This window comes from Juglans microcarpa x Juglans regia, chromosome 8S, assembly GCF_004785595.1.
Source record: "Juglans microcarpa x Juglans regia isolate MS1-56 chromosome 8S, Jm3101_v1.0, whole genome shotgun sequence".
NCBI lineage: Eukaryota > Viridiplantae > Streptophyta > Magnoliopsida > Fagales > Juglandaceae > Juglans > Juglans microcarpa x Juglans regia.
Window position 1 is genome coordinate 7,647,965 of NC_054609.1, and position 26,312 is coordinate 7,674,276.

Here is a 26,312-nt window from a genome sequence, read left to right on the forward strand (position 1 = left end):
TATTATCATTTCATTACTGTATTTAATCATTTGATGCCACATCAGAAATCAATAAAATTTATGGATCTAATTCATCTCATAAAATTAGTTCAACAGGAGATGATTGCTAATTCCTTATAAACATATGTCCAAAATCTTATCCACAGGTAATGTGAGATTATTCCTTAACACCCTCCCTCACGAGCAAGCTAATATTTTTTTTTGGTCTTTATAAGTAGTGTGGGTCTCCATTCGTTCTGTGGCAGGCTCTGATACCATGAATAAATTCATGGACCTAACTCATTTCATAAAATCGGTTCAACAAGAGAGGATTACTGATTCTTTATAAATATGTCAAAAACCTTATCCACAAGTAATGTGTGATTATTCCTCAACAATGACAACAATGATAATTAACAAGATGATAAATAATATTATCCGTTAAACTTTATTATCGCCAGTCATTTCTTGGATGGATGGGTGCAACAGATCTCATGTGGACAATGTGTTCAAATGGGCATGGTTGTTGATGCTTAATAGTCATTAACAATCATAGTATGTTGAACTATCGCTCTCCTGGAAAAATTATTTCTGCAGCGATGAGATCGCAGCAGCATTTAGAATGAAGCATGCATGCATTATACCAAAAAAAGAAAAGGAAATCATACTTTATAACCAAGTTTGCTCTCTACTACAGCTAAATCCCACCTTCCACAGAGATGAAGAATTCTCATGTTACATTCCATTTGTGTTGAATTTAGTGTGGGAGCTGGTAATGTTTCTAGAGAATTACCCCTTCTAGCAAGCCAACTGGAAATTCATACCTATTTACTTCATGTGTAGCTATCAGGCTAATTGGCTCGTTATCAGAAACATAATTATATATGTTGGCATGTTTTAATTTATATATATATATATATATATATATATATTTATTTATATTTATATGGACCCTGCTACATCCACTGACAAACGCCAACGAGCTTTTGTATCGATGGTGTTAAAGTAATTTGCCTTTTTATCATTTTTTTACAGCATTCTTTTGTGATTTTATTTTAAATACAAAAAATAAATAAACACAATACTAAAAAATAAAAAAACATAAATGCTGAAAAAAAACACATTTCGATAAAGGAAAATCGATAGACTCCTTCGGTCAAGTTTGCGTGCGTGCGGCTGAGAGATGACATGCCAAGGGACTTCGATAGTGAGGTTTGCTTGCCGGCATGAGAGAAAGTCGGTGAGATAGTCCGTTACGCTGCAGGGTGGCGCACGACGGTATTGGGCTACTTGAGAGAAGAAATCGTGTGAAAGAGAGGGAAGACGTGTATGGGGAAGGAGAGAGAGAGAGAGAGAGAAATGAAAAGTGGAGAAAAAAGGTTGGGTTTGAAGTTTTAAATTCCAACACTTCATCTTGAATTTTTAGATTTAATCTAACGGTAGAAGTTTAAATATTGATTTAAACTAACATAAAATAGATAATTAAAATATAAATATTATATCATACACTTAAAATCAACTTTAATTTATAAAATACTAATTTTTCATTATTAAATAAATGATGAAGTTTTACTGAATATTTTTAAGAGAATAAAATTATCTAATTAATTTGAATTTTTAATATAATTTAAATTTCATAATAAAAGATAAACATGAATAAATAGTAATTTCACTCTTATACATTATACTATTTTAATATTTAAAGTCACACTTTATTTTTTTCTTCAATTAGGCAGATGTGGCAAACGAGCCATTACTAATATGTATGTATGTATGTATATATATATAGAACGTGAAGTGCCAATAAATTTTTTTCGTGGGATTCTTTTTCCAACGTTTACAAAATCGATCATTTCTTTCTGGTGAGCACGATAACTCTTTTATGGGCCCAAAAGTAAGTGATAATTGGTGGTGGTACTATTGCAAAGTACCTTCGGCTTTGTTCATCATTTTCTTTTATTAAAATAATGAGTTGGGATAAAATAAATTAAAATAAAAATTTAAAGTTAAATTAAATATTATTAAAATATTAATTTTAAATATTATTATTATTTTTAAATTCAAAAAAATTGAATTGTTTATTATATTTTATTTAAAAATTAAAAAAAATTATAATAATTAAATAAGATGAATTGAGATCACTCTTATATCCAACTCAGGCTAAGTCTTATGGTTTACATGATGTCGGTGTGGAAACTTATAAACACAAAAAATCACAAGAATTTGAGAAATATTGATAGGAGATAGTTTTTCTCCAAATTTGATGGGAGGCCGTCTAAAAAATTGGCATTTCTCCATTTAGCATATGACAAGCACTTGTTTTTTTTCTTCTTAGTGAAGGGACACATGCCGAATTTTTAAGTTAGACTTTTAAGAAGGTTGCGCTTATCACATACTTAATGGGAACTTGCCATATTTATATACGGTTTGGACGAAAATATTGTCCCATAGACACATATACAAAATGAACTTTATAATAGTATTTTATTGTTGATTGTATAAATTTTTCGCATAATATTAAATTCTCAATAAATATTATAGAGCTATTTTATATGTATTTTTTTTATCTAAACATACTCGATATATTATAATTAAAAGATACAGAAATGCATAAGTAAGGATAAGGGACCTTGACAAATGCCCTTTATTAATTGGTACAATAGTATATAAAAAGAAAAAGAAATGGGTATTGAAAATAAATAAATGTTTCATACTGTTCCATGCTAAGAGGAAGCTGCATAATGTGGCAGTTTTTATACCATTCGAGAGTGGAATTGTAGTTCCATGACCTTAGGTCATGGTGATTGCAATGAATGCATTATACGTCGCGTTATACGTCGTCGCAAAACTCCACAATTTTCTAATATTTTATTAAAAACTTTAGATATAAGAATATCCTAATAAAATCTAGAAAAAAAAATAAGGAAAACAATGAGGAAAGTAGTAAGATAGATACAAAAATAGACAGACTACAGTTTGAACTAACTCTAGTAAATTTTGAAATCTGTGATGGTGCGGGGGCCCATGCACCTGTCTCATTGCAGCCACAATAATTAAATCTGAAAGATCTAATGGTGGTGAATTCATTGGTCTGACATATGTGGTGAGAAAAGCTCCCGAAAGGGATGTCGCTAATGCCTACGCATGGCAATTATCATGAAACCGCCACTTCTCTTGAAACGATTGGTGACCTAAAAACTTTCTCGTACTGCGCATCTCTTAGATATTGCCGAAAAGCTACAAATCTATCTTTATATGTCTATCTTTCTCAAATTTAAAGTTCTTAAATCCTTAAAATAATCTTGATATGTCGATAAACTCAAGATACCAAACACTTACTGATGTGGCCAATAAAATGAGGTAGTAAATAAAATATTTTATTACTATATCATAATGCACACAAAGACTATATATGATAGTGTTAAAGTAATTTGTCTTTCTTGATTTTTTTTACAGCATTTTTTTTTGTATTTTTTTTAAATACAAAAAAAATAAACAAACACAATGCTAAAAAATAAACAAACATAAATGCTTAAAAAAAAAAAACACATTTCTGAAAATCGATAGACTCCCTCAGTTAGTGTATCATTTTCTTTTATATATATATATATATATATATATATATAGAACATGAAGCGACGCTGTGTTTTGCTGGACACCCGATACCAATAAAAAAAAATATATATAGTACATGAAGTGCGATTAATTATTTTTTCCTGGGATTCTTTTTCCAACGTTTACAAAATCGATCATTTATTTTTTTCTTTATGGGGGTGCACGATTAATGAAACTCTTCTATTGATGGGCCCAAAAGCAAGTGATAATTGATGGTGGTATTGCGAAGTACCTTCGGCTTTGTTTCATAATTCTTTCTAAGCAGTGTTTGGACAGTGAATTGAGATAAAATAAATTGAGAAAAATTAAAAGTTAAAAAAATATTATTTTTTAATGTTATTATTATTTTAAGATTTGAAAAAAATTAAATTATTTATTATATTTTATTTAAAAATTTTAAAAATTTATAATGATTAGATAAAATGAATTGAGACCACTCTTATATCCAAACAGAGCTCTTAGTCTTATGGTTTACATGATATCGGTTTGAAACTCATAAACACAAAAAATCATAAGAATTTGAGAAATATTGATAAGAGATAGAGTTTTTCTCCAAATTTGATTGGAGACCGTTTAAAAAATTGACATTTGTCCATTGAGCATATGACAAGCACTTATTATTATTATTATTATTTTTTCCTTAATGAAGGGACACATGCCGAATTTTTAAGTTGGACTTTTAAAATGGTTGCGCTTATCACGAACTTGCCATATTTATATACGGCTTGGACTCTGGGAGGAAAATTTTGTCCTATAGACACATATATAAAATTAACTTTATAATAGTATTTTATTGTTGATTGTATAAATCTCTCAAATAATATTAAATACTCAATAAATATTATAAAGCCATTTTATATGTATTTTTTTTCCTTAGCAAGTTCGATATATTATAATTAAGGTATACAGAAATACATGAGTAAGGGATAAGGAGACCTCGACAAATACCCTTTATTAACTGGTACAATTCTATATATATATATATATATAATAGGTATTGAAAACAAATAAATGTTTTATATCCTTCCTTGTTAAGAGGGAGCTGCATAACGCGACAGTTTTTATATAATTTGAGAGTGAGATTGTAGTTCCATGATCATAAGTCATGGTGATTGTAGTGAATGCATTTTATCTTGAACTAGCTGTTGGGGAAGTCCACTATCTTGTCTTCACAATTATGTGGCCCAATAGGACAACTCTTATAATAAAAAACCAAATAAAAAATCCGAACTCTATCGCGTTATACATCTTCCCAAAACTCGACACTTTTCGAATATTTTACTAAACTCTTTAGATATAAGAGTATCTTAGCAAAATCAAGAAAAAAACAGTAAAGAAAACAATGAGGAAAGCAGTAAGATAGAGATAAAAATTGATGGATTACAGTTTGGAACAATTCTGGTAGATTTCAAAATCTGTGATAGCGCGTGGGGGCCATGCATCTGTCTCCTTTAAGCCACAACAATTAGATCTAAAGGATCTAATGGTGGAGAACTCGTTGGTCTGGCATGTGTAGTGAGAAAAGCTCCCGAAAGAGATGGTGCTGAAGCCTATGCGCGACGATTATCACAAAACCGCCACTTCTCACCGAACGATTGGTGACCTGGGAGCCTTCTTATACCACACGTATCTCTCAGATATTGCTGAAAAGCTGCAAATCTATCTTTATATGTCTATCTTTCTCAAATTTAAAATCCTTTAATTCTTAAAACAATCTTGATTTGTCAATAAACTCAAGATACAAACCACTTCCTAATGTGGCCAATAAAAATGAGGTGGTAAATAAAATATTTTATTACTATATCCTAATGCACACACAGACAATATATATGTATGTATGTATGTATGTAATGGAGATGTTAAAAGCATGCATTTAGGATAGAGATAATAATGGTTTTAAGCTGTCATTTATTTGTTCAACCATATGATCCCCAGTCTATACCTCTCATTAAATTATTTATGTGTTAGGTTGATCTACTCATTGAAAATTTATGATAAGTGATAGTTTATTATGGGATAACACAACACCACTAATTCAAGACACTCAGGGACCATAGTCTCAAAACTCTGTTATTTACGAACAGTAGTTCTGTCCCTCAAAATATGAGTTGATGGCTTTGTCAATGCATGATTGGTAACACTTGCAACAAGAGATTAAGCCCCGTTTGCTTTCACAAATAGTCTCAACTCATCTTATCTCGACATGATCTAAACATCATTTGAACATAAATACTTTTCAATTTCAAATTTTTTAAATTTTAATTTTTTTATCTAATTATTAAAAATTTCCCAAACTTCTAGACAAAATGCCAAAAAAATAAAAATAACTTTCTTAAATCTCAAAATAATATTAAAAATTTATATTTTAATAATATTTTAAATTTATAATATTTTTATTTAGTATTTTCTCTCTTTCTTTTCCTAAAATCCCATAAAAACGTCTTAGTTTAAACTATTTAACTACTATTCACAAACTCTCACTACTATTTACAAATTTCTTATCTTATCCTATCTCATGTGTGTAATCAAACGAAGCCTAAAACTCTTTACATATTTTGAACCATCGTCCATAATTTGGTGTGAAGATGATCTTTGTTACCACAACTAGGTAGTCTTCAAAAGTATAGTGCCATCAAGATACATATGATTTGAATAACTAAATTCATTCATTTCCATAAGTAGTCTAATCTTTTGGGATAAGTAATAATTGAAGATAATGTTACAACAGAAGTCCTGGATTCGAATCTTAACACTAAATTACTACTTCCCGAGCTTAATTCTCGGCAACTTAATTATAGTAATTTAACAAGTAGTAGTTTGTAATTTTAGGATCACTTTCTTGTAAAAAATGGGTGCAATATTTACATGCGTATATATTAGGCTGAAACGTACCTGTTGAGGTTATTGACCTGTCCCGGATCATACCTAGTTAATTAGCCTCATTCAAGGAGCCTAATAATTTGTGTAAAGTGTAACGAGTCATACTTAAACGTGTAGCAATTATTGAAAGTACTAATTTTATATATATGAATGACAGTGCTATTATTTGAAGGTATTTACACCGCACATTATATATGTGGCATAATTTAATTTGTAAGATTCAAATTTTAAAATCTATCTTTTAAATCAAATTATATCACGTGAATGATTTGTGGTGTAAAGACTTTTAAATAGATTTATTCATGTATATATATAAACCATGTCTAATTTATGTCATGAAAGGATTGAGTACTGATCAGTGACTCGTGTTCTCAACCCATAGGTTTTACTACCACCATTATAGGAATTGAAAGGATATTTTACATATATTATAAGAATATGTATTTATCTATATATTTATCATATATATTATTATAGTTATATAGTTATATAACTAGAACTTTTATAGTTAAATTCAATAATATACTAGTATGAACTAATTATTATAAAACTATAATATAAATAGGCTAATGATAGTTTAGTATATGTAAACATCATAATATTACTACCATACATAATCAAGTATAAAAATAAGTCAGATACTAGTATTTAAATAAGACTAGTATAATAAGTTAATAACACATATACTAATTTACTAAAGTATAATAACATGAAATTAGACACTAGAAAGTCTAGTATATAATTAAGTTAGAAATAAGTTAGATATTAATATAATAACATGTAATTAGACACTATAATATAATTTTTGTATAGAAATAAATTAGACACCAATATAAAAAATAACTAATAAGTTAAGTATAATCAGTTAATAACACATAATACTAATTTATTAAAGCATAATAATATGTAATTAGACACTAGAAATAAGTATAGTGTAGAAATAAGTTATAAATAAGATAAACGCTATTACTATAATATAATAACATGTAATACTATAGTGTAATAACAAGTCATTAGACGCTAAAAATAATATGTAATACTATAGTATGATAATATGTAGTTAGACACTATAGTATAAGTCTAATATAAAAATAAATTAGTATTAGTATAGAAGTAAATTAGCAATGAATTATTTATTTTTGAAAAAATTGAAATTTGAAAACGCATAAAAAATTCTTTTTAAAATGGACTAAATATAAAACTAAAAAAAAGTCAAACGCTAAAAGCTGAAATCTAACTCCGTTCCAACAAATCGGAGTTGAATCGAAGTCTATACAATTCAGAATTGGAATCGGAATCGAAATCGGAATCAGAATCAGAGTTCAGATCTAAATTCCGACAAAATTAGAGTGGGAGTTGGATTCGCGATTCATTTGCTAAATAAACTATTTATTGACCAAACACAACTTTTATAAAATTGGTTTATTTAGTCATAAGAAATCAAAGTTATCAATAAAATTAGAGTTACAATTCATCTTCTCTAAAAACAAAATGAGCTCCAAGTTGTTTAAAAACAAATGAGTCAAAACTAGAACTTGGTTTATCAATGAAAAAATACATGCAAAATCAGATTTAAGCATTTAAAACTCATCAACATATTTCTTTGAGAGAACAAATGGAGTAATGAAAATCACCGACATTTAATATTGTAATTTGTCCGTATCCCAGAAATGCGTGTGGATGCACGAGTCATAAGGTCAATAAAAGGGGCTTGTATGAGTTGCACATGTGGAGTAGAGGTACGTCGGTGCATGCTTTAGTACAATCAAAGGAACAACAACTGCAATTGCATGCAACAACATGGGGTCCAACGTTAATTATTCTATTCGGAATCTAACCTTTAACTCTTTTTTTCTTGACTTACGGTGAGACTTTATTTTCTTTAAATTTAATTTTTTTTATAAATCTCATTTTTTTTTATATACCTAATATATCGCTGATGTGGAAGGTTTTTACATTAATTATATTAAAAAATAATTAATATTTTAATATTTTTTTTAAATTATAATAGATCCCATTATAAGTATGTAAATGATATATTAACACATCAATTTATGTGTAGTAAACCTCATCTTTTTTTAAAAAAAAAAACTTATTATCTTTAATTATATCTATTTTAAATTAAATAGAAAATTAAATCATAAAATCAAATCATTCAGCGCGACAAAAAAATATATCTTATAAATTTAAGAAGAAAAATAATATTTTTATATCTAAAAATCTATAATGTCGAGCATATATAAATATATATATATATATGTACGTCTTACTATACTATTATCACCAAGCTTCTGAATGATTGAAACCAACCCCATTTGTTTCTTCTCCTTTTGTTTTTTTCTTTCCCTCTTGATGTACTAATTCTCTTCGCCTATTACCCTTTTTTTTTTTTTTTTTAAATTCTGATTTGTTTTCTTTCCTTCCTCCAATTAAATCGATATTATTAATTTGTGGCTATTAGAATGCTTTACACGATATGTTATTAACTCGGATCCCTAGGGTTCATTCAAATCGATTGACATCATCATGACTTTTCAATATTCGATTTTTTGGTTTCAACGATGTTGGAGGAAATGATTTTAATCATGGGGTATCCATATTGGTATTATATGCTGCATGAGCTGCAATCAATCAATTACATTACAGTCGATAAGCCTAAAATATCAATATTGGTACATGAGGACATCAAAATTTAGATGAATTCATGATAAGTTCAATTAATTCAGGAACCTCAAGAACAGGTCAATCATATATCAAATTAAATCACTTTCCATTAACTTTATTGTGATAAAAAAAAAATTAAATTAATTCTATGTAACTTATATCCTAACACTTATCCTCATCAATATTATAACGGCATATGTTGACAAAACCAACAATTTTATGTGTCACAAAGACCTCGTGAAAAGATCCCGTCAAGGTTGATGATCATCGTTATAAGAGCATTCTCAATGAATTATGCATTTCGCATTTGTATATAAAATAGAATTAACCATCCCTAAAAAAACCTCTTCATATGATCAATTTTCTCTCTCCCTCTTTTTCATCTTTCCTGTTATTCCTCAAAAACATATTTAAATATTGTTTTGATTAACAATTTAGGAAGAATATTTTTACATGAAATCACTTAGTGGGAGGGTTGTTAAGCATGATGATATCAGGACAAGTCATGAATCCAATATCTATTTGCTTGGAAGCTGAGTTTTGGGATGGAAAGGGCCATGGCGGGGACAGCCATGCATCTTTAAACTGGTGGATCAGATCCTTCATGAGAGTACTACAAGTTAATTAGGGTCCACCTAACCTCATTTTCAAGACCATATATATATATATGGAACAAATGGATAAGCTTTGGAAGTATTAATTAAAACGATGTTTGACTGTGACAAAGATTGCCACCAATTTTTATTTTCTTTCAACTGGGTCCTAGCTAGCTATTTAATCAAACAATTCAAGTGCATGGACATTGATTCGTCAAATAATTGCGATCAGACATGTATAAACCTCTTGCTTGGTACCAATGCTAGGCGCCGTACGTTTAAGTACTTAGAGGTCATTCTACATTTTTGGGGGAGTTTTTAGAAACCTTTGGAATTTCTTTTGATATTTGATCTCGATATTTTTGTTAATTATGAGATACGAGTTTTTAACTACAGCTCAAATTGGATATATTCGTACTACGTTTTTAGTAAGTTATTCATAAAGAACTCAATGGCCTTGTGGTCAGGTGACATTTATATATCCTTCAATCGATCATAAGAAATTATTTAAAAGTTTTGATAATGCGTTGGGTTGAATTGAGTTGAGTTAAAAGTTAAAAGTTTAATAAAATATTATTTGAATATAATTAATATTAATTTTATTTTAAGATTTGAAAATGTTGAATTGTTAATTTTATTTTGTTTAAAAGTTTGAAAAAATTGTAATGATTTGATGAGATAAGATGATTTTTTAATCCAAACAAAGTAGAATCAAGTCTTCACGTGTGTGCATAACAATCGACATTTTCCCCTAACTTAGTTGTTAATAAAATTATAAAATAGACGCATAAGAAAATTAGAAAAGAGATGGCAAAAAAAAAAAAAAAACACATTTGCAATAACAGGGTTGGGGCAAGCCCTACCCTTAGATGGGGGTCTAGAACCAAAGGGCTTACATCTACAACATTATACACACGGGAGTACTAAGAAGTATCAAGACATCAAGAAGTGGTATTGGTAAAAAGGAATGAAGAACGACATTTCTAAGTCGGTTTTGAAATTCTGAATACAGACCGGTTCATCCAAGAGATCATAAGTTTGGTCTTTTCGGTTTCAGTTTAGTTTCACATGTGTGACTCGGTTTTGAGTTTTTCTGTTGGGTTAGTTGGTTTCTCAAGCCCAAATGAAAAAATTATACAAAAAATGTACTTATTAAAATGTATTTATCCTTAATATATATATATATATATTATGTCAATATATATATATATATATATATATATCAAAAGTGTACTCTTAGACTTTTACCATATTATATATTTATGTAACTTAATATATAAAGATAAATAATAACATATTAATAACTTAATATTAATATTCATGTTTAAGAGTAAGTTTATTTTAAGGAAGCATAAATAATAAGATTAAAGTTTCATATTATATTAATTTTATAATATATATAATACAAAAATTAATATACATACATCGGTTCAAATGGGTACAAATCGATTTTCAAAACATGAAGATCGGGACCGAACCGATTTTTAATTGTTTTCAATTCCTAGAAAAAGAAACCGGACGAATTGGTTGCAAACCAGATCGAACCTGGCGGTTTTTTTTTTTTCTTACATCCCTATGCAAAACCACGTAACAACAAAAGAAGAAAAACCCAACCAACAAGATCTCCTGAGATATTTTCTATGAAATCCCAAAAAATGTTTAGCAAGATCTTTGTGTTGAGATCATGGAATCTCTACACTGAAACCCTCAAAGCCTTTATGCTGAACCCCATGTCTATGTGTTGAGAAAAAAAAGAAAAAACTAAAGAAGAAGAAGAGGGAGGACGAGAAGAAAAATAAAGGAGAAAATAGAGAAAAAGAAGAGATGGAAGGGGGAGGCATGAGTATGACAGTAAGACTATCGGTCCGGTCAGTCTCAGGGTGTGGTTTTTATGGATCGGACCGGATAGAGACCGACCGAATTTGTATATAAATATATAAATATTTTATATAGTAATTTTATAAGTCAGTTATGTAATTTTCATCCAAAGGATCACTATTGACCATATATATAATGAAATTATTTAATATTCATTAACCATATATAAAATGTTAAAGAAATTACTTAATTTTAATTTTAATAATTTAATTAATTTTGTTGTATTAATTTTTCTATCAAAAAAAGTAAAACGAGGAAAAACTGTTCATGAATCGAATCAAACTGAATGGATCGACAGGATTGATAGCAAGCGGTCCGGTCTAGCAAAAATGATGGATCAAAATTTTCGATCCATAACACGTCTCGGACCGGACGGACCGATTACACCCCTAGGCATGAAGGAAGAGGAATGAGGAGAATGACGGGAGGCTGAATGTAGATGGTAAAAGTGTAGTTGGGTAAAATCCAACTCACCATCCCCCACATGTTAAATTTATCTTCCAAGGCATCCGCTCGCCTGTCTTTGGGTCGGGAGGATTGGGCGGCTGGCCTGATTACAGGGGCCCAATGCTCAACCCTACTACAAATTGGAAGGATCTCTACAACCTTTGCTCATTCCAGAGTGGAAACATGATAGAATGGAGATGAACTTCGTAGTAGGATTGCCATGAACAACAAGTGGATAGAATTCCCTGTAGGTGATCATTAATCGATTTACTAGGAGTGCTCATCTCCTTGCCTTCAAGAACATAAGAGTCTTAGGGAAAAACTAGCACAACTATATGTATGGTAAACTGTCAGGCATCATGGGGTACCAAAAGCAATTGTTAGACCTAGGTGCTTGATTTACCTCCTCATCCAAGAAGAGGCCGCAATCGGCTGTGGGGACTACGTCAAGCATTAGTAGTCGCCGAGAGACTTCCTAGGAGTGTGTAAACCACCAACGATAAAAAGGGAGATTGTTGTGATCACTTTTCTTGTGTGAATCTTTATTTCATACTCAAGAGATTTGCTTTAACAAAAAAACATTGGGTAAAAAAGCAAAAAGGATTCAGACATATGAATCCACTAGCTACGACAAAGTGTACTTGCTAGACAGATGGTCAGCCTGAACCCAACATTCAAGTCCTCCATAGGAGAGTCCGGGAACTTATTTCCCAGTAGAGGCGCAGTGATCACCATTGCAAGTTTGCGGGGGCTAGTATAACTCGACTATTGGGAGGTTCGAGGGAAACCAAGATCGCCCCATTGGCCGTTAATTATCCTTAAACGGATGTCCGTCTAGGAGAAGACTCGCAGACTATCAATACACAGATAACAAGGAGCAAATAATGAACATGCGAACATACAATCAATTATTATCATATGAAGTAGATATCAATGGCCAAAACAGTGATCATCAAACTCATTAATATCAATTATAGCAGCAATTATATCAACAAATTCTTTTTCCCTCTTTAACTTCCATTATCTTGAATTGTCAGATTTATTATTATTCGCTATTCAAGGTATCTTGTAACCTGCGCACTTGGTTTCAGCCTCCAAATGGATTGTACGCCCTTTACTCCCCTTCATCATCTTGGGCTGTCCTCTCATAGGACTTAGTGATCTCCATGGAGTATACATACCCCTAAGGACTACATCCTCCGTTGGATGTATTGCATTGTCTCATAATCAGCCTAGTGCTAGTCGTAGGATCGAAACATCCTTTGCTGAGTCTTTTATTACAAAATGACTGAAGCTATGTTCATAATTCCATCAATCTATTATAAGGACATAATCAAAAGCAATGTCATCTATACGAACATGTGCAATGTTTGATGAGTGAAAGAAAAAGAGCACAAGTTGTCAATTCAGTTATCTGAATAAAAGCATATGATTTCCATCATGATAATATGCGTTTAATATCAATAATAACCCAACATGAGACCATACCATCCCTATGCCGTCTTCCAAAGGGAGACTCGACAGAAGACCGAAAGCAACCTTAGTTCGTGAAGGGCTTCAGTAATCGCAAAGTAGACTCAAGAGAGGACTGCAAATAATATATATATATATATATATATATATATATATATGTGTGTGTGCGCACGCGCGCGAGCTACATACACAAAGAGAGTACACAAAAATAAATTCACAAACTGATGTGATTTCATATGATCCGTTAGATCTACTTTATAATCTGACATACTGGATCAAGCCATATCAGTTTGTGAGTTTACTTTTGTGTAATCCTTTTATGCCTAAAATATTTCTCTATATATATTAGGACCCAAACAAGAGGAAATTGGGCTATGTACGGCCCAAGCGAGGCTGCAAAAAAGAAAAAAAAAATAGTATAGTATGCTATTGTAATACTCAGTACGTCTTAAGAAATACAATTTACTAAATAGGTGTTGATTAATTTGATTCAAAATCTAGATCTAAACATTATTTGAAAACTAGAGCACTCCCAATGGTTTCTTTATCAGGTTTAAAATATATTATTAAAACTCGTTTTTTCTATTTTACATACTGACATTACATCAGCTTATCTAATTTTTTTTATCTATATCATTTAATCATTCTTTTTCTTTTAATTTTTTTATTTATTTAAAATAATTCCTCTAACTATCAATGATATCCTCATATCGTATGATATTTACAATTTTACAATATCTCTCCATATACAATGTCATATTTCAGATCAATTCAAATTTATAAGCAAAATTGAAATTGATTCAAAATATAAAACAAGAGATTATATTATGAGAATATTCTCAATTATATTTTGAGAATATTCTCAATTATATTTTGAGAATATTCATTTTCAATAATTATAAATGAATATTCTCAAGATATATTTTTGGGCATATTCTGAAAATATCCATTTTCGATAATTGTGAAAGATTATTCTCAATATATTCTTGGCTATATTCTGAAAATATCTCATATTTGATAATTGTGAAAAATATTCTCAACATATTCTTGAGTATATTACAAGAAAATACTTTAATTTGATTTACTCAAAACTTTTAAGTATAAATAAGACAATCTGTTCTAAAGTTTCACCAACATTTTCAATTCCCATTTTCATTTCTTTGCACAATTCTTCTAATTCTCATTTCCAATCTTTATGAATCATGTCTTTGAGATTTTTTACTATTCATCATCTCATAATGAATTAGTATTAAATTTAGTTCTTGCCTCTTTCACTACCCAAGCATTATTCTTCCATGACAATAACTAAATTTAATACAAACTCATCATTAGATGGTGAAGAGTAAAAAATCTCAAAGATGGGATCCATAAAGAGCAGATTGAAAGGAGAACTAGAAAAATTATGCAAAAAAATATAAATAAAAATGTTGGTGAAACTTTAGAACAAATGGTCTTATTTATAGTTGAAGTTTTGATTAAACCAAAATATGGTATATTCTCTTAATATACTCAATAATATGTGAGAATATTCTTTCACAACTATCGAAAATTGATACATATATATATATATATATATATAATATTCTTTCATAATTATCAAAAATTGACATTCTCAGAATTTGCAAACAATATCTTGAGAATATTCTTTCACAATTATAGAAAATGAATATTCTCATAATATATTTGAAAATATTCTTATAATATAATCTCTTTATTTATATATATTTTGAACCATTTTCAATTTTGGTTTTACTTATAAATTTAGATTAGTCTGAAATAAAACATAATTATATGACGTTGTATATGAGATATTACAAATATTATAAGATATGAGAATCTTATTGGCAGTTAGAGGAGATATTTGAAATAAATAAAAAAATATTTAAATGATATAGAGAAAAAATAGATAAGCTGATGTATGATATATTGTAAAAGTCAACATATAAAATAGAAAAAGTGAGCTTTGTTAATGTGTTTTAAAAAACAGGATAAAAATAACTATTGGAAGTGCTCTAATAACATATATAGATATAACAATTTATTCAGTTCGCTTTATAAACTTTTATTTGCTGAAACCTTTTACTTTTACCTTTACATATCTCATTATATATAGAGTGAACTGAATATATTTACAAATATCTATATATATATATGTTATATTTACAAATATACATTATATTTGTAAATATAACATATATACACACACAAATAAATATACATTTGTTATGTTTTGAAGAATGATGGAGCTTCTTTTTTTTTTTTGATAAGTAAGAGATAAATATTATTGATATGAACGAAATAGGCATAGCCCGTGTATACATGAAGTATACAGAAGAACACCTAAATACATTCTAAGAGTGATAAATTAAAGACAAGAAATCATGAAAATTGTCCCCATTTAGTACAATAGCAGAAAACCAAAGCAATAAAGGGTGGAGAAAAAAATTCTTCAGATCCACCATTGTGCGTTCCTTATCTTCAAAGCAACGCGCATTCCTTTCCGACCAAATACGCCACATGATACACAACGGGATCATCTTCTACATTGCTGACACTTGATGACAGCTTTGCATCTTCCTCCAACAACCTAACAAATCCACCACCCTCAAAGACATAACCCAAGCAACATCAACCCTTTGAAAGATCTCATCCCATAACACCCTTGTTACCTTACAATGCAGAAAGAGATGATCCAAAAATTCTCCATTATTTTTACACATATAACACCAATCCATCACTATACATCCCCTCTTCCTCAGATAATTTGTGGTCAAGATCTTCCCAAGAGCGGCATTCCATACAAAAAAGGTTACTTTAGAAGACACACGAGACCTCCAAATATTCTTCCAAGAGAACAGAGTATGATCCTGAGTTGAAGAATGATGGAGCTTGTGAGAAGAGAGAGTCAGGATGTTGCTGCAGGAGAGTAACAAAAAAAGGTGGGTGGCCAAAATGCCGCCAACCTAAACCTAGAGTGTTCAGTCCTACCTTGAGTCTGACGCGACCTGAACCCTCCATAACCCAAGCCCCCCCTCGAGTTTGCCTCGGTGCAACTTGCAACCTCCTTCCTCGAGCCAGCCTCAGGAGGATAGCAAACCCAATAACCCGAGTTCTCACTTGACTTTTCCTCTGGATTTGCAATCTCGACAGGTCCTCCCTCGAGCCTGCCTCATAATAGTCTATTTCGAGTCTGCTTCATGATGACCATGCCCTCCATAGCTTTTCACATCCCTAGGCCAATTCCCCCTCAAGTCTGCCTCATGACGGTCGTGGCCCTCCATAGCCTAAGTCCCCACTCGAGTTTCCACAGAGCAGCTTAAGGCCTCGCCATATCTTTTCTTGAGTTTGCTTCAAGACGATCACGACCTTTCACATCCCAAGTGCAACCTTGAGTTTGCCTCAAGATGACGTATACCCTAGCTTGATCCTCGTTGAGCACCGTAGCACTAGCTGAAATCCCCCAACTTGAGTGTTTCTTTAGGTGACTTTAGCCATGACCCGGTCTTTCCTAGAGTCTACCTCGGCACCACCGTGCCCTCCACAACCCAAATCCCCACTTGAGTTTTCCTCAAGTCTGCTTCGAGACGATCACGACCTTTTACAGCCCCAATCTCCCATCAAGTTTTTCTCAAGTCGAGGTTGCACCTGGTCCCCCCTCGAGTTTGACTCAGGACGATCTAGCTCAATCTTCCCTCTAGTCTGCGATCTAGCTCAGCTTTCTCTAGTCTGCATCAAGACAATTGCAACCGATGATAGTCCAAGTCCCTCCTAGTTTTTCTCTAGGTGACTTCCAGCCTCGCCCCATCCTTTCTCAAGTCTACCTTGAGATGACCGTGCCCCCTCCATAGCCCAAATCCTTGCTCGAGTTTTCCTAAGGGCAACTTGCTGCTTTGCCTGATCCTCTCCCTCAAGTCTACCTCAAGACGATCACATATTCTATAGCCCCAATTCCCATTCAACTTTGCCTCGAGACAACTTGCAGCCTCACCCAGGTCTTCCATCGAGTCTGCCTTGAGGAGCATGCGATCCTCTATAGCCAAAGTCCTTTCTCAAGTTTGCCCAGAGGCTACTTGCAACCTCACCCAATACTTCTTTGAGTTTGCATTGGGACGACCATAGCCCTCCATTGATACTACCTCTGTATGACTATGACGCTCCACAACCCAATTCGCCATTCAAGTTTTCCTTTGTGTGTGACTTGTGGCGTTGCGAAGTCCTACCTTGAGTTTGCCTCAGGATGACCAAGGTGTGCACAACCAAAATGCCACACAAGTTTTCCCCACAACAACTTGCGTACTCCCTCGGTCCTCCCTCATGTCTAAGACCTCATGACAACTATAGACTTCCATAGTTAAAATCCCCCCTAAAATTTCCTTTGGGCGGCTTACAACTTCACCTCTTCCCTCAAATCTACCTTAAGACAACACACCCTCCATAGCCCAAGTCCTCTCTCAAGTTTGGCTCGGGGCAACGGATCTAAGTCTAACTTGGGATGAGAACAAACCTTATACACAAGTTCCGATTCGACTCTGCTTGGAGCGACTTGTGGCCTCGTCTAATCCTCCATTGAGTCTGCCTTGAGATGATTGCAACCCTCCATGACCCAAGTCCCATTTTGTTTTTGCCTCAAGATGTTTGCAACCCTCCATGGACCAAGTCCCCTTTCGAGCTCACCTCAGGGCAACTTGCAACTTTTCCCCATCCTCCCTCAAGTCCGTCTCAATATGGTTGCAACCCTTCACAGTCGAAATCCCCTCCTCGACTTGGTCTAAGGGAAACTTGCAACTCACCTAGTCCTCATTCGAGTCTGTCTCAAGACGATCATAGCCATTCACAGCACAAGTGTTTGCTCGGGTTTTTCTCGTGGTGACTTGCAGCCTCACCAATCCCCCGCGAGTTTTCATCGTGGCGACTTGTGGCCTCGCCCAATCCTCCCTCGAGTCTAGCTCAAAATAGCCACTGACCTAATTACCTCAACTTCCCACTCAACTTTGGCCCAAGCCTTTACACTTTATATATAGAATCTTGCTGAGAACTTTCGAGTATAATTTTCCCATCAAAGAGTAAATGCACAAAAACCAGAAAGTGTATTATTATATATAAGGGTGTTTTGGCCAAGCAATGTAAATTTGGACTTCTAAAGCTTGATTATTCATAAATCTGTTCATTTGTGGTTAATACATTAATCTAAATAAGAAAGTGAGGAAATAAGTAATGATATTTGGAAATTAGAGCATTTTGGGTTGTGAACATTCTTCATTAAATGGCGAGCCTACTTTAGAATCTCACAATTCCAGGTCATTCATTAGATGTACAGGAACATGATATGCTATGGTTTGTTAAAAAATAAAGGTTGAAACTACATAAGATTTTCGGCCCATGAATATTAAGATGGGGCATATGCTAAAATGAAAATAGAAATGTAGGATTTGGCAATTAGTGTTCGGCCGTATAGGATTTTAAATGCTTAAAATATAATGAGTATATAAAAAAATATAGGAGAAGTAAAATCAAAAGTTTATGGGTCAAAGTGCAAATACCAACAAAAGAATCAGAACTTAAGGGTCCAAAACTTTAACCTATCAAAATTTTAGGGTTGTTAATAGGGTCTGGTCGTTTTGGGATCGAATCATTCGGGGCCATTTCTGAGTCAAAGTGAACACGACCTGAATGATTAAATAGGTCAAACACTTCAACCCAAATCCAACATGCCAATTTTAGTGGTTAACCCGACACAGCTTGTTTTCAAAATTAAAAGCAAAAAAAGGAAAAATTAAAAAATATTCACAAGCATTGATCATTCCTACTATTCGATAATTAGCCAAAATAAGTGCTATATTTTAGCATTTAATATACAATAACTCCAATGACCCACATAATTGTTTTTGTTTGGCTAATCGACTCACTTGGGTTAACCCAATTATTACTCAATGGGTCAAATTCGAGTCGACCTGAAATAATCTAAACTTGATTATGCCCAAACCTAATCCTATTATGTTACGTGTCGAGTTCATGTTGAGTTTGTGAGTAGTGTAAAAAATTGATAGCCCTACAAAATATTCAACTCAATTGTCTTCAAAAGCTTCCTATACAAAAACTATGCAAACACCATGCCAATCGAGACTATTGTTTAGCACTAGCAAAGGAACCTTGTAAGTTTGGTTGAGTTATTTTGCTAGTTTGTAGTCAAGCGGGGTTAAATATAGTGACTAAGTGGTGTTGATACCCTTATCAACTCTCAATGGTGGGGCAAAGAATGCTCTTGGTAAAAATCTAGTGACTTAGTATGATTAAATAGGTTGTACCAATAAAGAGCACACAATCCATCTAGAATGGTCTGTAGCGGTTACTTGTTCACTAGTGGCCTAGAGTTTTACATCTACAAATGGCCTTGTCTGCGAATGTTGTGTTTGTTGTACATAATATGGTCTTATATATTTAATTCCATATGACAAAAACATGTAACTTTTTGTACAGAATATAATCTTATATAACATTTTTTTTTCTTGATAGGTAATATAATCTTATATAACATAATGCAATAAACTTCAACCATAGCATTACCTGCAAAAACTTCTAACATCACTTGGATTCACACAAGGGAATTCTAAAAAAATCAGTAAACCGACTATAAGTTGTTATTATTGGTCATAAAATCCTTGAACCAATTTGGATGGGGGAATGCAATTATCCAAGGAAATTGGAATGGAGAGAAGAACACCATTTCTTCAGGGGACAAATGGAAGAGAACGCTTACATCATTACATTTTTTCATTACCTTCCCATTCTACAGAACAAAATCACTTTATTTTGTAGTAATATTAATAGTAATTATCATTATTGACAATTCCTTTCCACTCCTTAAAAATAAGAGGCTAAGTAAATCTTTTTCCAATCACATTCATCGCCTCTTCATTTTAACATCTGATATGTTTGCATTCTTTTTTTTTTTTTTTTTTTTTTTAAGTAAACAGATATTATTAATAAAAGAATGGGCAAAATGCCAATTACAAGAATGGGCACAATGCCCTAGCTAAGAATGCGCAAAAGAAGCAAGAAAATCATGTAGGTCCAAGTCGTTAAAATCTACAGTAATGGCCCAAATGTTTGCAATCTTTTATAAACTGCTAGAAAATTGTAGGCCTTACAATACCCACAAATGCTGTCCATGGCACTCTAGATGCACCCTAGACTCAACTAGAAACATTTTGACCTTTTTCCAAACTAGTACACCTCGAGTAAAAAGCTTCATAGAAGATCCCTAAATTAACATCCAAATGATTCCTCCGCTCCAATTTTTTCTAATATTAAGTTCTAATCATTTAACTTTTTCTAATATTAAGTTCCAATTATTTAATTTTTTAAAGTTTTTCTATCGTTAGTTTATAATTTAATTGGTTTGATTTTTTTGAAAGACAGGATTTAAGATATTTTATTGATAGCTTTTTAAGTATTTTTTTTGTTTTCATTTTCTAATGAAGTCTATTATTTTAAATCTATTTATTTTGTACACTTTATTTCATTGTATATTTAGTTTCTTGATACTTTATGTTGATGTGATATGTTTGGCTGTTTCTAGACTTTTTTAAAACTGCCTGTGTAGGTGATCTGTCCATTCGTCATAATGTGGTAAAAAATTGTCACTTTATAAGTTTTTGTGGATGAATTAATGGAATTTGGACGAAGAGATCAATTTGATATATGGGCATAACCTCAAAGATCTTTTAGAAACATTTTCAACTTATGGACCAGTTTGGAAAAAGGTCAAACCCCATGGACATATATATGTGTGTATTGTTGTAACTTGCAGTCCATATCCTCATTTCGTCACCTAACCCTAAGTTTGTGTATTTATTCTACATGTATTGATCGTTCTAATTTATTCACATGGCAGAAATATGTAAATAGGAATTAGCTCTAACAAAGAGTTCGATCATGCATTTTTAAACTGCAGATAATGAAATATCAAAGGAATAGAGCTGACAAATGTGTTTTATAATCCTTATCTTCTTGATCACATTGTCTCTTTTGAACTTCTACGCATAAGAATTGTCTGTGAAGCGTTACAACATCTACAGAGAAATACCATACACTGATGAAAAAAATAATTGAATGTCACAAAAATCATATTCTTAAGGCCTAAATTGTTATTCGATAAAATATACATATCAATTCCGGAATCACTAAAACATTTTAGTTTATTTCCCAAAAGAAATTTTATTAATTCAATCAAATCATACAAAAAATGCTCAAGCTAGCAGCAACATACTCACAAAAGCATGGATTGTATTCATTTGAAATAAAGATAAAGCCAATATAAACACCATATAGCAATTTGATTTAACTGGGTGAAAGGAATGCACTTACTGCAAGTTACAAGACCACTTTCAAAACCTATGCTGCAGCTCCATCAAACCTGCAGGAAAATTAAATCTCAATCAATCCAAGTGGGCATGAGGCTCACACAGCATTTTTTTTCTTAAGGTAAAATAAGATTTGATTTGATCAAGTAAATAGGCAATTAGAATCAACTAAGCTATGTCATGGACTACAAAACAGATGAACTCAAGCATGAATCCAATTTTGTTTGTAAAATTCCTGATCTTACGTATTGCAATACTTTATCCAATCACCAACACTGGCCCATCAAACAACTACACGAGGCATTGAGAAGAAATTTGAACAGCCCCTAAACAGGAACTCTTGGTGATGAAAAAATATCACACCTTTGAATAATCTCTTACAGCTTTAGGGCATGTTTGACGTCTCCAGGAAAATTCAAGTTCTCTATTTTGTTTTTTTATAGAACTTGGCATGTTTAGCATAGCCGATAGCTTCTTGTCATTTTATATTCTTAAAAAATAAGAATGCATCAACTATTCGGCAAATGAATGCTAAATAGATGTGACTAATCCTGCAGTTTGTATATTATTCTTATGATTTTAGATGCACATAGCATTAACATATAAATAAGAATTACATATTAAGTTTAATCAGGTATTAGACACTTCATTTAATAAAATATAAATCTATTACATTTTCCTCTTTTATTCCTAACCTTTTCGATCAAATTGTCTATTTAGCTCATCTGTAGATAAGTGTGTCTGTGATGCATCCAACATCTACAAAGAAACACCATGCACATGATAAGCAAATTATTGATTCAACTTTCAATAGATATGAAAAGCCTGCAATGTCACAAAAATCTTATTCTTAGGGGTCCAACATAATATCCCACACCCTAAAAGTTAGCCGCCAGGTTTTGTCATGATAATTTCCTGATGTCACTAAAAATATGGTGCCAGATTCCAGCTTCACATAGCCAATCCAGATCCCAACATGCACCATATTGTTAAATCTCATGTACATTTCCAGAAGTGCCACATAAACAGGTTAAACAGCGAAAAGACAACAACTGATTTTCTTTTTGAAACAACCATACAAGACCATTACACTATACAGATCCAAAATTGAGAACAATTAGTCCTTTCCCTCAAATTCCTAATTTGAAGATTTCAAACTGAGTCTCTTTCATGCAATTTTCTCGTTTCATAAAATATGAAAAAAAGATGGAAACTATAGTCGAATACAAAATTTTAATCCAAGAGATTTTTTAATCTTAGATTAAAAAAAAAAAAAAAAGTCATTATACCTTCATTATTTTTTCTATGTTTCTCTTCCCTCACAACAGACAGCATCAAATGTTTTGTTAAAAATATCTAAACTATAACCACAATTCCTAAATGTTAAAAATACTTTGTCAATCCGTCCCAACATGCACTACTATGTTGGATCTCATGCACTGGAGTTCCCAGAAGTGCCAGATAACAATTTATGCTGCAAAAAGTTAACAAATCAAACAGTACTTCGACAAAACCAAACAAGTTGGAAATTTATAGGAACTGGTCCTTTCCTTCAGATACTAACATTTCTATACAGCAAATCAGTATCTTTCACATAAAAAATTAAAACTGTGTGAAAGAGATTTATTTCTTACCATACACAAACAATTTAATAAATATGTATTTTATTTTCTCTGTTTCTCTCATTCAGTGACTGCATCTCTCATGTTTTAAGCCCAATCCCTAAATCTTTCAGGCCATCACAACCAAAGGACACCAAACAACATTTTGATCTACCTGGATGAAAGGAATCGCTCACTGCCTGGTGCATGACTACTTTCTTAAACAAGGCTTTTATTGCAACTGCATCAAGCCAGGAAAACAAATATCAATCAAGCTAAGAATGTTGCACTAAATATAGGCATTCTAAAGAGCAGCCAAAATTAAAACTGCAACTGAAAAATGAAATTCTTGACAAATTCACAGTGTTAACTCTGGAACATCCTCAGCCATGCTCAATACCGCAGGGAAAGTGATAAAGATTTCAGCAATCATGGGATTGTGAATCGAACATATCCAATCATATCAATATTTAGCTCAAATTAAAAAATTAGTATCGAGGCAAACAAAACAGATGGAGTGAAGCTTAAATCCTATTTTGTTTGTGAAGTTCCTGATCTTAAATAATGCAATACTGCACTCAATCATCAAAATTGGCCAACAAACAACATGAACATAGAGAAGAACTTTCAACAGCCCCAAGATGGGGATTCTTGGAAATACAAATATACCAAATAATTTTATGTTCACTTACATTTGTTACTTAACATTGCCAATCTTATTGGGCTTACAAAGGTATGGCATTTTGACCTCCCTTTGAAATTCAACTACTCCATATTGTTCTTTACAGAACTTGGTATTGTTTATCATCATATCCAAGAGGTTCTAATCAATTTGCTACTAACCATCTTGTCAATTTTTGTTAAAGGACGAGAACTTTATATGAAACAATTAACTAATTGAGTAGAGACATTCGAGAAATAGAATATTAAGGGAAAAAAAAAAAAGGCCTATTGCTGACTACCATTCCACGACATTAGCCTAGAAGTGCTGCTTTCAGTTTCAGACAGAGACATGATTTTTACTTTTTTTGACGTTATTAATGAGTTGAGCTTTTAGAATTATTCTCTTCCAATATTGAAAGGTGTATTAAGTTTTGTTTTTGGAGAGAGAGGGGGGGGGGGGGGGGTGGTAAACGGGGGAACATGAAAAGAAAAGGACATTTATAAGGAATAAAGTGAGTATGTTAGATGTTTTAAAGAATTAGAGAAATGTTTCTTTGGAAATCTTCAACATGTTAGGCCTTGAGCTCAAGCAGTTCCAGGTTCCAACAAGGATGCTTTAATCCCTAAGAACTTGAAAGAACAACAAATATTAGTTCGACAATCAGGGTTTAAGTATATGCCATAAAATTAAACAAACTAAATTCGAGTTTTCTCTCTTTGATTTTCCTTTAAATTAAGCAAACCAAGGAAAGAACAACTTTGCTTTTCTTCCACAAAATTTTCTCAGCAACCAAACAGTCTATTTGGGATTTTCAAGCCAATTAAAAAATGAGAGATAGAGAAAGAAAGATAATTACACCTTTCCAGCCATGGGTTTGATATTGGATTCGTCATCACGGTTTCTGAATGCGGAGGACGTCCAAGATGGTGTCTCATTGCGCTGAGTTCTTCCATCTCTTGATGATCTAGAAATCGAAATAGAAGTCTTGGATGAATTCCATGGAAAAAAGAATTAAAAACCTTTTCAGAAACCAAATAAAACGATGAAAAAATAATCACAATAAAAGAAAACCCCTGAATAATAGTTGATACCGATGATATCAAATTCATAAATAATCCCTACAAAAAGAAAAAAAAGAAAAAAAAAACACCTTTCATCGCCATCTATGTGTTTTAGTAATACTTTCCTCAAATTCTTTTCAACCTGAAGGAACAAGCATAAAAGACTATTGCAATGTTTATATTATAGAAAACGAAAGAAAATGTCGGAAAATAATTGATTCAGTGTTAAGAAGCTACTAATAATCTCCTTTGCTAGTTGTTGTACGCAGGTTGGGCAAGAAGATGAAGATGCATGCAAATACAAGATGAATTCAAGTGCAGATAACCTGTTTGATGAAAAGCCTTAGCCACACCATTTGTATTGATAGTGATTCTGCTTCGGGGGAGAACAGCTCCGCTACGTACAGTCTTGAATGGGAGTCGGCTTGCAATCGTCTGACGCAAGCGTCACATCAGTATTAATGAAAAAAAAAAAAAAGAACAGCAAGAAGGTTGAAGAAGAACCACAATCAGACGCAGTTCAGGCAAAAAAAAAAAAAAAAACCGATTCTAATTATCCCGAATCCAGGCTTTCTCCCAGTTTGGTTAACATTTTTTTATAGAAACACTACATAAATCAAGGAGAAGTGAACTGCTTACAGCGATCAAAACCTCATGAACATTCTTCAGGAAATCAAGTCTTCCAAAACCCAAGCAGTTATCAACTATGGTGCATTTTGGTGCCGTGTTTGTAGTCAGATCCTCCCAACATTCTCCCAGCTGAGTAACAGTCAGATCCTTCCAACATATACGCGCAGATATAGATGAATGCCCACAAACAACTCAGCAAATTCGTTATACACCTACATTTCATTTTTACCCGGATGGTGAAAAGGTAGATGAGATGTTTGGTGCTGGAGAAGAGCGGTTGCATGATCGTGTGTGGTTGCACTCCTGAAGGCTTGTCTCATGGTTAACAAAAGCATTTAAGTTTGGCTCACAATATATTAGTCTTTCTGTAATATAGTATATAATTTTCTTTCCTTTTACCTGTGAGGGTGACATGAATGGACGAATGTAAGATCAGATGTCTTCAAGCTGCTATAGGTTCA

The 26,312-nt window shown here is 32.3% G+C and overlaps 1 long non-coding RNA gene across 1 annotated transcript; it reads right to left on the reverse strand.

Annotated features, from left to right (window-relative positions):
* Positions 1–12,944: 12,944 nt before the first annotated feature.
* Positions 12,945–25,251, reverse strand: LOC121244949. The gene is made up of 4 exons (XR_005936511.1): positions 25,019–25,251; positions 22,591–22,654; positions 21,900–21,948; positions 12,945–13,375 (listed from the first exon to the last, which is right to left on the reverse strand). It is a non-coding gene; the product is annotated as an uncharacterized LOC121244949 (long non-coding RNA).
* Positions 25,252–26,312: the final 1,061 nt, after the last annotated feature.